Consider the following 13,371-nt stretch of genomic DNA (forward strand, 5'->3'; position numbering starts at 1 on the left):
TGCTATCCTAACAATACTTAAAGGTTGAAAAGTTTATTCCTCTTATTATTAATCAGCTGAACAACTCATGTTTTGGAGCGAGAACAAAACGATATTTAAGTTTAACAAAATTTAATTAAAAATGTAGATAGAAGCAAACACTTCTCAACGAAAACTTTATATAAGAAAAAAACAAATAACATGTTGCAGAGCGTTAAACCGCAAAAAAAAAAAAATAATAAATAAAAACAAAATACATATTCAAATTAAAAAAAATGTAAGGAAAAAGACTTCTTTTTTAAATAAAAAATATACTGACGTCAACGGGTTTGAGGCTGACCTCAACAAGGGAATGGACCGAGTGGTGGGATTCGAACCTGGGTATGCCAAAAAACGCCAACACATGCTGTATTTATAGTGAATAAAAAAAGAAATCCGTGGTTGACACATGGATTCTAATTGATCAATCAACATCCACCGATAGGAGAAACCTACTATCTAACATGGTATTATAATAAATTTATGATAACTTTTTCTATGGATTATGTTTGAGAGGCCGAACCATTTAAATCACTATAAGACACTTTTTGTCTTTTACATTCTTATTCTTATAATTCTTGTCCGATTCTATTAAGTAGTGTTGAGATGTTGAGAAATTCACGAGTGTTTCTGAAAGCATATGAATTTTATTCAGATTTTACTCGGGTCATGTGGAATACGCTAATCTAGGCTTGTTAAACTATCCACTATCACAAACCAGTCCAACTCAATCTTTTAATAAAATACTAATTTATCTCTCTTCCACCTACACAACCCAACCCAATCCAATTTTTCACCCACATTCACAACCCAACCCAACCCAACCTAAACTAATATTTTATTATATAAATATGATTTATAATTATTGTTTAAATCATGAAAATTGAGAAAAGCAATTAAATATTGTAAAGTTAGGTTGCAAACTTTGGTTGGTGAAACAACCCGGTCGTTCACCATGGTGAATTTTTTATTAAAAAATTGCTCAAATTTTTTGTCCTATTATCCATGTGGCAACCGGTTGTGGAAATTGTTCACCATAGTAGATAGTCTTAAAGCTATAATTAAATCTAAGTACTTATCTACCTAATAATCTAACTTATAATAAAAGACTCAAAATAATGCCACATGTCATTCTCTCCTCCAACCTCATAAATTTTATTTATATTTTTTAATAAATTTCTTTTAATATTAATATTAATTAATAATCAATATATAGATATCACTTATTTTTATCTTTATCTAAAATTAATAAATAACTTCAATTCTACAATTTAGACCCTTTGTTTTTTTTTACTTTTAACCCAAAATTTTTCATCTTTTGCAATTTAATCCTAACTCTTTTTTATTTTCAATTTTGGTTCACCATACTTTTCAACTTTTCCAAGTTTTTCGTTTCGTTCTAAATTTTGTAAGTTAAAGCACCTCAACGTGCGTGTGGGGTTCAACATTTTTTCATATATTTTTTCCTGTTTGATTGCCCGTAGCGTCACATTTATTTTTCTGCGTTAGACAAGTTCGTCCAACACGCAGGTCCTGGATGGACTTAGTTATTTTTTTTTATGTTTTATGTTTCGGTTTAATTTCTCAGCAGCAAGCGTGCGTGATTCAAAGATTTTACGTCTGTCTTTCACTCGGCGTTATTTATTTCCCATTTTTATTTATTTTATTTTTACAAGTTTTTCCGATGTTGGTGGTCGCTGACAATGGTATAGTATTGTTACTACTTAACATAGTTTTATGACAACCGCTGCAACGCAGGGGCTTAATACTAGTTAATCATATAATCATATCTTTTAGGCCATGTGTAGTCATAAAGCCCTTTTGGGGGCGTTATGCGACACGTGTCGTGCCACGTCAGCAAGGGGCTTTATGGGGCGTTATGCAATTTGAGGCCGTAGTCATAAAGCCCCTACCCATCATTACCTATTTAATAATTTTAAGTTTTATTAATTAATATAAAAAAACTCTTCTATTTTTGATTGGCCAAATCAATTAACCAAACAACAATAACGCCGCGAAAAATCTGGTGCCCTCCACCCATTTTTGAAACATAGCGCCCTTGGGGGCGGTGTTCTAGACGCCATAGCGGCGCTATGGCTCTTTCTCGCGCCCCAGTACATATAACCTTAGATGTAAATGTTGTAGCTTTTAGTTCGAACAAAATGTAGCTTTAGTAAATTTTAAAAAGATAAGTATATAGTTACATTAAATTTTTATAGATGCAAATATATGTTATGTTGATTGTTACAATCGTTGGAGATATAATAAAAGAATTCTAGTACTCTAGTAGTGTCGTGAGTTTGGAAAGGTTCATTTTTAGAATTCTAAAAAATTGATAACAAATTTTGCTCACGGATTTGGTAATCATTATGTATTGTTTTGTTGTTTTTCATTTACGTTCTTACTGATTATGGCTTGTTTATATTACTTAAAAAAAGATTATGATGGGACGAAATATTTAATATTTGTATAATTAATTAAAGTTGTATGATCTGGTGGGCAAGATGGTTGCTTTCAATTGTGGGTATGGATTCTCGTAAAGAAAAGAGTGCCATGTGAATTGCTTGGTTTTAGGGTAGAGTAAATGAGAATTTTGATAACCACTTTGATTTAATTATGCACACTTGGTTAGGGTTTTTATTTTCTTTCAACTCATCTCACGTTTTATGTAACATGAACCAAGTGTTATATATGTCATGTTTGCATGCCGGACCCGGCATAAATCGATAATCGTGTTAGACTATGAACCTGACTATGAACCTAAACCTGACATGAGATTCCACACATTGATACAAAGACAGCCCCTTTAACCAGAATTCTTATTATATTTTTGTATTTTAATACCTTAAAATTACAAATTTGCAAAAAAAAAAGGGGGGAGGGGGGGATACAATTGTATAGAATAATAATATGTTTAAACCATAAGCTGATTCTCATTTCTCTTTTATTTTTTTACATAAAATGATCAATCAACTCAAGTTACGACATACACCATATACCATTATGAATTTAGTGATATCTAAGTTTTCTTAACTACATTCTCCAACACACAACAATCACTGAAACGAAAGAATAATAGAATATTTCATGAGTCTTCACACCAAAACTGGACATCGTTTCGTAATGGGCTAAAATCAGATCTTCAAATCACACTCCTAATATTTTTTATATATTATTATAGTCTAAACTAATGTTTTGAAATTGATGTTATTTATTTAAAACGAGTATTTAGGACATGCACGTTGCGACGAAACGGAAAAAGAATTAAAAAGAATTATATGTCTATCAAAATACATACGTTTATTGTATAATAAAATTGGAGATTTAATCCATATATTGAAGAGGAAATGTATAATAAAACCAGGAGTAAACTGTCATTTTGGTCCCTGTGGTTTGGCCAGTTTTGCCACTTTAGTCCAAATCTCAAACTTATTACATCTGGGTCCATGTGGTTTGAATTTTGTTGCCATTTTAGTCCAAAATCCAAAAATCCCCTTTTTTGACTGTTGAAAGCTGCTTAATTTGTCCTTTAGTGCAGGGGCATTTTGGTCATTTTTTAAATGTTTAGTTTTTTTTAATCAATAAAACCCAAATAAACCATCATCATCATCCCTAACATAATCAGACCTCTCTCTCTTCTCTCTCTCTATAGCACCACCACCACCTCCTCCCCCTCTCTCTCCTCTCTCAATATAGCACCACCACTACCGCCACCTCCTCAGCATTCGGTGACAGGTGTACCAAAAATCAAAAATTTTGTAAATTGTCTGAAATGATTGAAACTTGTATCAAAAATCAGTTTGAAAACTAATGATTCAATCAAGTCAGATTCAAATCAGAATTCACATAAAACACTAATGATTTGAATCTTTCTTTTTAGAATAACAATATAGATCAACAACTTCAACTATTCAGACACAAATCTGAACGTTTGAAGATTATCACTACGTGAAAAATGGGCTACGGCCACACTTTTGGCAAAACAGACAAGCCACACATTTGAAAAATGTGTGGCTAAAGGTCACTCATAACATTTTAAAACACCTTTTGCCACACATTTTTTTATTAATGTGACAATTGTACACCAATTCAGAACCTTTGGCCACACTTTTAGAAAATAATGTGACACTTATTAGCCACAACTCGAAATGTGTGGCCAAATGTGATCTATGGCCGCATATTTTTGTTTCATGTGACAAAAAACACATGCATTTGACACCTTAGCCACACTTTATGAACATAAATGTGACATTTATTAGCCACACTTGCAAAGTGTGGCTAAATGTGATATACGACCACATTATTTGTTTTTAGGTGACCAATAACACGTGTATTCAAAACATTTAGCCACACTTAAAAAAAAAAGTGTGACATTTATTAGCCACGCTAAAAAATGTTGCTAGATGTGATCTATGGCCATAATATTTGTTTCATGTGACTAAAACAGATGTATTCGAAACCTTTGGGCACACGTTAAGAAAAAACAGCCACATTATAGTAGTGTAGCCAATTGGGATCTATGACCACAATATATGTTTAATAATGTGACTAAAAGCAAATACATATGGCCATATATATTATTTTGTATAACCAAAGATTAGACAATGATCACACTTAAAATTACAAAATTTCATGTGAGTTTGCATAAATATTTGCCACACTATCATCACTTTGTTTATTTTATGTGACGAAATGATTTCAAATGTCATGCAAAAAATGTGTGACCAAATGTTAAACTAACTACATCTTTAAAAGTTCCCTCCAAAACATTTCATCCTAAAATTTAAACTTCCCTCCAAAATATTTCGATTCCCCCCATTCATCATAAAATTTTCCCCCAAAATATTTCATCCTAAAATTTAAATTTCCCCCCAAAATAATCTCAATAAAAGATTACCTTAATTAATATTAAAAAAACAAAAACAAATCTTACTACATATTTAAAAATTCAAACTATTAATTAATATTATATATTCTAAACCGTATTTGTTACTACTCGTTTACATTTTAAAAATATGTTAGTATATTTAATATATGCATATTAGTACCAGTACCGAATTTCTCGTATCGAAACATTTTAGGTATCGATTCAGTACCGACTTTTTAAAGTTCTTGGTACTTGTCCTTTTAGTTCGGTATGGTACCAGTATTTTACCACATTTTACATTCAAATACCGGTACTGTGCAGTACCATAATGAACATTTTCGGTACCGGTACCCATATTTTGCGATTTTCGGTGTCCGTAGGTACGGTACCAAGCGTATCTCGATCTATAATTATATACGTTTTAATGGACATATTGAGCCTTAATAGATCATGGTGACCAATAGTGAATCATATACGTTGTAATGAACCATATTGGGTGTTAATTAACCACAATAAACAGTAGTAGATCATACATTTCTTAATTTACCATATAGGGCCGTAATGGATCATGATGAACGATAGTAGATCATATGTGTGTTAATGGACCATATTGGATCTTAATGGATCACAATGACAAATAGTGGACCATATATGTGTAAATTAATCATATTGAGCCTTAATGGGTCACGATGGACAATAAGAGATCTTATATGTCTTAATAAACCATATTAGGCTTTAATGGGTCACAATAGGTAATATTAGATAATATGTGTTAAAAGACTATAGTGGGCCTAGATGGGTCACAATGTCTAGCAGTGGATCATACATGTCTTAATAGACCATATTGGGCCTTCATGGATCACAATGGACAATAGTAGATCATATATGTCTTAATGGACTATATTGGGCCTTAATGGATCACAATAAACAATGGTAGATTATATTTGTCTTAATTGGCCATATTGGGCTAAATGGATCACAATGGTAAATAGCACATTATTCATGTCATAGTAGACCATATTGGGCCTTAGTGGGTCATAATGGATAATAGTAGCTCATATACGTCTTAATCGACCATATTAAGCTTTAATGGATCACAATGGACAATAGTAGATCATATATGTCTTAACGGACCATATTGGGCCTTAATGGATCACAATAAACAATGGTAGATTATATTTGTCTTAATTGGCCATATTGGCCCTAAATGGATCACAATGGCAAATAGCACATCATTCATGTCTTAGTAGACCATATTGGGCCTTAGTAGGTCATAATGGATAATAGTAGCTCATATACGTCTTAATCGACCATATTAGGCTTTAATGGATCACAATGGACAATAATAGATGGACCATATTAGGCCTTAATAGATTACAATGGACAATAATAGATCATAGATGTCTTAATGGACTATACTAGGCCTTAATGGGTCACAGTGAACAGTATTAGATCATACATGTCTTAATGGACCATATTGGGCCTCAATAGACCACAATGAACAGTAGTAGATTATACTAGTCTTGACGAACCATCTTAGACCTTACTGGATCACAATGGTCAATCGTAGATCGTACATATGTTAATGGATCATATTGGGCCTTAATGGAACACAATGGACAATAGTAATCATTGGTAGTTTTCCGTGAGCTCGATAGGTGAAGTTCGGGCTTAGGCTCGTTTACTAAACAAACTTATTTTTAGATTCGAGCTCAGCTCATAAACAAGTTTAAACATGCTAAATAAGGGGTGAATGTTATTAAATATAAATAAAATCAGTATTACACTAAGACTCGATAAGGCTCAATGAGCTTCACATGCAAGGCACGAGTGCGAAGTCAATAAATAAATGAGCTTTGTTGCTCGAACTTGATAAGGCTCAGTCTGGTTGCATCCTTACTCATGAAGAGATATATGACTAGTAATTATAAAAATAAAATATAATTTTGAAATATATCATGGTAAGAAATAATTATATTATATACTTATTATTATTAATTATTTAATTGATTAATTATTATTAATTAATATTAATATTTAATATTACCTATATATTATAAATTATAATTCATATTATATTATATTATAATTATAAATTATAAATTATAAATATAAATTTATTTATATAGTATAAATTAGTAACTTTAGTACTTAGTAACATCCTAGTGCTTTAATATGTTGTATCTCTTGCTCTTGGGATGTTCCCTGCTATTGTTAGTTGCACCCTTTGCCATTAGGTTTCTAATCTTTGGAGAGTAGCCATCTGTCTTCCTCAAAGAAACCCCTTTTCTTTCTCTCTCTCCAAAAAAATCACTCCCACCGTTGCAATCCCTCATCAAGAATTTCCGATGAGATGAATCGGAGCTCCGATTCAGACTAAGAGAGATAAACACGTTCTCTCTACGAGGACTAAGATGACCACAACAAAGAAGCTTCATGGATATCGTCTCTATGCATCGTAGTGGATCTATATCCAACAACAAATGGTCATCATCTTCTGAACAGAACCATCCGTCACCGAAGCATCAAGAGGTCCGAAAATGGTATATAATTTGTGTTTTTCTGCGTTAATTTCGTCCATTTCATGTTTATTGATTCGTTTTTGGATTGTTTTCTGTTTTTAGGTCAAAAATGGAGGTGAATAGGAGAAATCGACGTCGAACGAGCGGTTTCGATGACGGCGGAATCCAGGTGCAAATCATATCCCCTTGCAATCGATCGAACCAACAGATGGGTTATGGGTAATGCCTTTGTCTACCATTTGATACGTGATTTAGTTTAGGTTTTCATTTTTTGAATTGGGGCCTTTTAGTATATTTTGGTTTAGTTGAGAACTTATTTTATGTTAATGGGATAGTTGAGGGAGTGGGGGACTTTTCTAAACCTCTAACCCTCACTAGGAAAGGCATAAGCATTAGTGCATGTATCGACGACTGTTGATGTATGTGAGGTTGTGATGTGAGGTTGTGAGAGATCGGAACCTATTTCGTTTGCAGTGAATAGCCTGTCGGCTTATAAATAAATATCATGAAACTAACTATCTTTGTAACCATTTATTTAGTTTAGGTATTGAATTTTTTACATCAGTGGTGAAGATTGGGTAATCCGATGGATTAAAAACGGCAATTGTAGGTGCGGTTTCTGTTTTGCTTCTTATTTTGGTTTTATATAGAATATTGATTAACATGTTTGTGATGCCTGCAATTAGTTTCATTAAATTCCAAATTGAAGTTCGATGTTACTAATTTAAAATCTAATGGTTAACTTTGCATAGTGGGCCACATAATATTAGTGTACAGATTGGTTATTAATCAATGGTGGATGCTTAAAGCTGATACTATTGAATTATAGTTGGTTTGGAGTTGTGTCCAACGGGTATACCCGATACCCGCGGGTAAACCTGATACCCGACGGGTATTGGGTCGGGTATGGGACACGATTTTACAAGCGGATATGGGTATGGGATTACCAATACCCGACTTGAACCCGACCCGTTGTCATCCCTAGGGTGGAAACATTGCGGTTACTGTGACACGATCACCATCGCTTTCCACCTGGGTACCAACAAGTGTTTGTTCAAGGTGATTTTCGTTCCTACTTAAAAAATAATCAAGTCTTTCCCGTTGGGGTTAAGGAGGGGGTGTTTGGTTTAGTCAAACGTTATTAATCGGGTTTATTGCACAGTAACAGGTTAATTCACTAATCCTGATGCTGAAAGTTATTGTTCTACATAAACAAAAAAGTGATTTACTGAAGCATTGGCTAATAGTCATATATTTTATCTTAATTATTTTATTATCGCAAGTAGTTATCTATAACATTCCATATCACCGTGGTAACTTCAATTTTGACTTGTTTAAGGTTGACTAGATTGTTCTAAATGAGTAACTTTTTCATTTCAGGATTTTGATGTTCGCTCTATGTATGCATAACCCAATTTTCATGGGTGCACTAACAAAAATTCGAACTTGTATGACAAATGATAACTCATCTGCTTTTGATATTAACAAGAACGGGTTGTTGATGATTATCGCCATTTCTGCATTATTAGCCGTTGAAGTCAGTTCTGTGATTCTGTTTTTTACAAAAATCCCATCAAAGTATTACACCATTCTGAAGTTTTTTGCTATCTTCTTGGCGAGCATTTCTCCTTTCCTGCTTTAATCTAGACCTGGCAAAACGGCCGGGTCGGGTGGCGGGTCAAAACGGGTTCGGGTCAGAACAGGTCGATCAAAAAAAGGGTTGTTTTGGTTTGGGTCGAAATGGGTTCGGGTCGGAACGGGTTCGGGTCGGAATGGGTCCAGGTCAGAATGGGTTTCAGGTCGGGTCGGGTTGGCTTGTTAAAAATTTTAACCATGTTTAAGCCAAGATTACGTCGACATGTTCACTCAGATGCACACAATAATTAGTATTTAATATTTTATTTTAAAATTAAATTATTCATATATACACATACTAAATTACATTTTACATTGTATGTATATATACACTCTTCAGCCTTCAGAGATTAGGTTTTCACAGGCGTCAAACGCAAACAACTTTCTTCTCCGGTAGCCTGACCACAAGATATGTTGTTTGTTCCTAGCTTTTGTTGTATGCATAGTAATGTCTTTTTTTAGATAGAAAGCCAATTTTGTCATTTCAGGTGCTGGTTAGCAAGCAATAATACCGAGGTTTGCTCTGTGTTAGCTCAACTCTATCCGGTGTTGGTTGTCTTTATGTGAAGTAAACATCCTGACCCAACACAATATTTATTACCATTTTCATTAGATTGTGCAAGTTTGGGTTTTGGGTGCGATTACAGATTGTAACTGTTCTAGGTAGGTTCTACCTTTGCACGTATTGTTGCTGCGGCAAAGTAGAAAAAAGTGTTTTGACGTTTGTTAGATCCAGCTTCCATAAATCCATATTTACATCTTGAAATGGTTTAAAGCAGATTCTATTTTGTTGACCATATTCGAAATAGGCGTATCATGTTGTAGAGTTCGCTCTTTGGTTTTGTATATTGATTGAGAAACCTACAAGATTTTGATCTCTATCTTTTATGCTTATTTTGTTAATTATTTTACAGGCAACAGAGGATTTAATGGATGTATGCAATAGAATGCAGCAAGAACCAGAGATTGTAATGAAGACATGCACTAATCTCATACTCAAATTCACTTATTTTGATTTTTGTTCTCTTGTGCTTATTTTGTTGATTGTTTTTTATTTGGTTTGTTTCTTAAAGTCCTCGAGATTATAGTTGATGCTGGCCCAGATACCCAACTCTCAGATAATGAGATCGCAACTCTCTTGTCGATCTCAGGTGATGCCGCGATGGTGCCATTTGCACGAACCAGAAATTTCTGATTCACCTTAAATTGTTACATTGCATCCAGAAACTGATCTGTAGATTTCCTTTCTTAGAGCTTGATCCCCCAGGTTAGTAGCAAACATTTAATTCAGATTAGCCTAAAAAGTGTAGACTATGTTTTGTGATACACAAGGACATGACAATTACATTTTAAAGATTGATCCTGAAACTTAAACAACGTAAATGTGCAGATTTTGCAAAACCAGAGGGTTGCCATCTTGTCCATACACTCCACAAATGGTTGTGTAATGCTCTCTTCGCCCACTTGTTTGATGACCATGAACGCAATGTTGTCATATCTCATAAAGAGCGTAGAGGTTCATGAATGCAAGTGGGTTTGCTGTTGTTGCAAGTGTTGTGCTGCTCGGAGTGATGCAGGTTTTGTTGCAATTGCTACATCATTTGTAGATAGCTTTTGTTTAGAAGTTTTGTAGCTTTAGTACTCTAATTGAGAACTTATGTATGAATTTTGGTATGTTATTGTTAATATCATTTGGGTTGTAAGTTTTTTCATGTTTAATGTTTTTATTTAACCAAAAAAAAAATAAAAAAAAATGGATTATTGCACAAAAATAGTCGCACAATACCACAATAGATATGTGTGACCAAAGATAAGACATAGTCACACTTAAAATTCTAAAATTTCATGTAGCTTTAAATAACCATTAGCCACACCATCACCACTTTTTTGTGTGACGGAATGATACCAGATGTCATGGGAAACAAATTATGTGTGACCAAAGATTAGAGAATAGTCACACAATCGTTACTTTGTTTTCTTTTTGTGACCAAATGATAGCAAATGTCCTGGAAGAAAAAAAACTATGTGACCAAAGATTAAAAATAGGCACACTTAAAATTACAAGCTCATGTGTGTATACATAACCATTAGCCACGCAATCCTTCGTTTGTTTTATTTTATGTGACGAAATGATAACAAATATCATGGAAGAAAAAAATACGTGTGACAAAAGTGAGAGTATAGCCACACATAAAGTTACAAAATTTCATGTGACTATATATAACCATTAGCCACACAATCGTCGCTTTGTTATGTTTTGTGTGACAGAATGATAGCAAATGTCATGGAAGAAAAAAAAATGTGTAACCAAAGGTTAGACAATAACCACAATAATAAAATATGTGTGACCAAATGATATACATAACCATTAGACAATGGTTTTTAGCCACACTTACAGTACATACATGTGACTATATAATATAAACAAGCACACATGTAGTAACTTCATGTGGCTGTTGCTACCCTTTAGCCACGCTTACCGAACATAATGCTTGATTACAACAACCTTTTTTGCCACACTTTTTTAACAGATGTGGCTAAAACAAGCTTTATAGTAAATTCGTGTGACTATATAACAAAAATTGTCACACATAAACTTAATTCATGTGTCTGTTGCTACCCTTTAGCCACACTTAATAGAGGGAATATTTACTTCCAGCAAGAAATGTTGATACCCTTTAGCCACACTTTTAATACCCTTTAGCCACTAAAAAGTGTGTGTGGCCGTATGATACCTATGATGACTGGACCTTTGGTCACACTTGACCGGAAAAAAATTGGTGTGGCGAAAGGTATACGGTCACACTTTTTTGGTGTGGCTGTATCCTATATTTGGCGTAGTGTATGCTGATCTAAAACTCAATCTCGGATTCAAATCAATCCTTCTACAAATCCTATTTTTATTGTAAATCGTAACAACAACCTAAACAGATTTGTTTAAAAACTAACAAAAATTTGTTCATCAGTATTGGGGAAACTTCGAACCTCCTTCATCAGCATCAATCAATCAGCCGTACACCCTCCACCACCGTCTCCCCACCACCACCACCACCCTCCACCCCCGTACACCCTCACAACCACCGCTTGCTCTTGCTCCAACCCATATTTAAACTGCCATTGCTGAATCATTCAAAAACCCCATCAGAGAAAACGCGAGAAGAATACCTGACGGAGACGATGAATGACGGCGGAAGTGTTTCAGAGGTGTGCGGCGAGGGTTGGTGGTGTGTGGTGGTTCCCGAATGGTGATAGTGGCGAACGATGGGTGAAGGGGTGACGAGTGAGGTGAGCGGTAGTGGTTCAGCTAGAGAGAGGATTGTGTTTGGTGATGGAGAACGGCGAAGCTGATGCTGGTTTTGTGATGGTGGTGAGAAAGGGGAGGAGGTGGCGGTGGTGGTGGTGGTGCTAGAGAGAGAGAGAAGAGAGAGTGAGTTGATCTGGGGAAGATGATGATGTTGGGATTGAACCCTAACAGAGGAACAGATAATGTAAAGCCAAAACCGGATCCCATCAGTGGACTCCTAATAAGCAGCAGTTTACTCTAATCTCTCCCCTTGACAGTGGTTATCTAACAGCTGATAAATGTTAAGTGCTGCTCAACTACAACAACTGATAAACCAAACTCTGATGATTACCTAACAACTGCTGAAGACAAACTCTGTTGCTCTATCTACTGCTGTTTCCTAAGTACTGCTGAAGATTCAAGCACTGCCCTCTCAAAGACTGATCACCTTTGAAGAAAGCACTGAAGACTCAACATCTGTGCTAAGGCTACAACAGTGGAACGTGAAACAGTAGTTTTCCTTATGTTTTGTATGTTAGTGAATATCAGATGTTACATAACAGTAGTTTGTATAGGACAGTATTTGTAGTTTGTTAGGTCGTTAGATGTCACTATCATGGTGACGTCAGCAGAAGTATATCAGTAGTTTGGTTTGCCTATAAGTATGACAGTACTCTGTACTGTTACACTTGATCGTTTTGAGTGAGTTCTTCTCCTCAATTCATCCTTTCATCTTGTGCAACCAACTCTGGTGTATCAGGCTGAGGGGGAGTTTAGATTGTAAGCTTTTACTGTAATCATTTGCTTTGTATTTCAATCATTTGACTCAATGAAAAGCAATTGTTTATCAATCTATACTTTCCTTTGTTTGTGTTTACTTTGTTTGCAACTCATTTCCGCTGCACTTATTAGTTTTATGCAAACAAACACGAATCATGACAGCCTCAGATCCTAACAATTGGTATCAGAGCCTGGACAGTCAAATTCGATCTTACAATCAATTTGACATAACAGTTCAGCTCAAAATTCATTGATACTAAGGTTGG

At 34.6% G+C, this 13,371-nt stretch overlaps 1 long non-coding RNA gene across 1 annotated transcript; it reads left to right on the top strand.

Annotated features, from left to right (window-relative positions):
• The first annotated feature begins 9,529 nt into the window (after positions 1-9,529).
• LOC118487675 lies at positions 9,530-10,303 on the top strand. Its single transcript, XR_004882606.1, has 3 exons — positions 9,530-9,610; positions 9,957-10,010; positions 10,116-10,303. It is a non-coding gene; the product is annotated as an uncharacterized LOC118487675 (long non-coding RNA).
• Positions 10,304-13,371: the final 3,068 nt, after the last annotated feature.

Source organism: Helianthus annuus, chromosome 15 (genome assembly GCF_002127325.2).
Source record: "Helianthus annuus cultivar XRQ/B chromosome 15, HanXRQr2.0-SUNRISE, whole genome shotgun sequence".
Lineage (NCBI taxonomy): Eukaryota > Viridiplantae > Streptophyta > Magnoliopsida > Asterales > Asteraceae > Helianthus > Helianthus annuus.